The sequence below is a fragment of the Oratosquilla oratoria genome, chromosome 42, assembly GCF_046742065.1.
Source record: "Oratosquilla oratoria isolate Oo_2021 chromosome 42, ASM4674206v1, whole genome shotgun sequence".
Classification (NCBI taxonomy): domain Eukaryota; kingdom Metazoa; phylum Arthropoda; class Malacostraca; order Stomatopoda; family Squillidae; genus Oratosquilla; species Oratosquilla oratoria.
In genome coordinates, this window is record NC_134818.1 from 38676537 (window position 1) to 38679036 (window position 2500).

Consider the following 2500-nt stretch of genomic DNA (forward strand, 5'->3'; position numbering starts at 1 on the left):
TACCGACCCAATTCCGCTTCCTCTCTTTCACCGCCTCCACAATATCTTTCACTCTAGTTGCTCTCTCACCCAACTTGCTCTCTTTCGGTCTCTCAGTGTTATTCCCATCATTGATCTCTCCATTCTTCTCTCGTGCAGTCCGTTAGCTTTGTTTCCATCGCCCTCGTCAGCTTCCAAGTCTCACATCCATAGATTATTGCTGGTAGAATGCATTGGTTGTAAACTTTACGTTTCAAACACAAAGGTAGAGAGCCTCTTAGGATTTTACTATACTTACCAACATTTTCCAACCAAAGTAATGTTTCAACATGAAAGTTCAAAGTAAAGAGATTGTAATTGATAATGAGAGTCTTGAAGAAGTTGAAGAGTATAATTATTTAGGTCAGATGGTGAAGGTGACGAAAGATCATGATAATGAGATAAAAAGACGCATTACAATTGGTTGGAATATATATATATATATATATATATATATATATATATATATATATATATACTGTAAGGATGAAAATATATATATACTGTATATATGAAAGTATATATATATATATATGTATATATATATATATATATATATATGTAAATATATACATATATACGTGCAAGGTAACCAATTAAGAAAATAAACAAACTGAGCAGAGCGTTTTCGTATATTACATCTTCAGTATAAATTACACTGAAGATGTAATATACGAAAGCGCTCTGCTCCTTTTGTTTATTTTCTTAAGTGGTTACCTTGCATTTATGAAACACACGTTCCTAGTGTTCTTATTGCATATACATATATACATATAAACGTAGAGCACACACACACACACACACACACACACACACACACACACACATTTATATATATATTTATATATATATACACACACACATATATATATATATATATGTAGATAGATAGATAGATACATAGATAGATACATAGATAGATAGATAGATAGATATTGAAAATTCCACGGATTAATTCAATTGCCTGATGACAGACGTAATAATCAACACATCAATCCTTTCAGCAACAACACACCGAACTACTGTTTTTATTCTGGTCGTAGCCAGACGGTCTCATTCTTCAGGTGAGGGATAGAGGGGGCGCGGACCCCTTCATGAACGCTGTCCAGACTGATCAACCCGAATGTATGCAATAGAGTCGTGTGATGGTAGCCATAACGAAGTATGCAAAGGACGCCACAGCATGTGTTCATGTATATTTAAATGTGGTGGAGAAAAGCTGTGGCAGTGTAATAAAGAATGAATAGATGAGATGTTTGTTTTTATGTCACGATGTTGGGACCGCGTCAGCAGTCCTCCTGGGTCTCTCGGGAAGAGCGAAGACGTTCAAGAGAGCGACAAGAAATCGTCGGCGCCATGGGCTCTTCCCCTGAGAGAAATAAGAAATGGAAAAAAAAATGAAATAGAAATATTAAAAGAAAACAAAATGTTAAGAAGATATATAGAAATAGAAAATTAAATAAAGAAAACACGATAGAGAAAGAAGAAAAAAAATGATAGAAAAAATACAAACAGGAAATAAAGAAAATGTGGAACAAAAATATACAAAGAACAGGAAATAAAAGAAACTTTCAGAAATGTATAAAAAAAATTTCAGAGAAAAAAAATGTAAAAGAAGACTAAAGAATATGGTCCAACACATTGGGTGGCTCAGGACTCCACAAAATGGCCTGACGTCAGGGTCCCTTCGACTGGGTACCCTGTAAGGGATTCCCTCATTTCTGGCGCATCGGCAGCTCGACAGGGACCTCAGGGACCGGCAGGAACATTGCACAGGTGCGAGGACCTTGGCGACCCCGCCTCCGGAGCTAGGAGGACCCCACACCTCGCGACTGTCGCGGGAAGGGGGGACCTCAGACGTCTGGAGAGTGGGTATTGTTCGCTTGTCCAATAGCGCCTAGTTCCAGCCAACTCCTGAGGACCCGACAGACTCCGTCGCGCCAGCTTCGTCGTCGGGGTCCCTTCGACTCGGTACCCAGGAAGGAAACTCCTCGCACTCACCAGGCACCTCGGAATGTCACCAACTTCCGGGGGCCAATTGGAGAGGACGCGTAATGTTTTAGTGATGCATTCGCTTTAGCTTTAATCAGGCTGCCGAATGAAGATTTTGTTCAGCCGGTGGGAAGAGAATAGATGTGGGGAGACCTTCAGTAACCAGAGAGAAAAGGCTTGCTTCACATGACCTTTGCCATAAATATATATTTTGGCTGCCGACACACGATTTTATTCAGCCGAGGGAGATCCCTTCAACTATTAAATTATTACTTCTACTGAGGTCACTTAGGGATTCATAGCTACTTTGAGAACCAATTTCTTGTGGATCTGTGGAGGTTTGTCGCCTCTTATATGTGATCCGTCGCGACGACTGACTCAGTAGCGGAGAGGTCGCTCTGGTGTTGCAAAGACGCACCCAAAGAACGACGTAATTATTACGGGGGACTCATATTCATCCCAAAGGCCCATCTGGTACATCGACGACAGC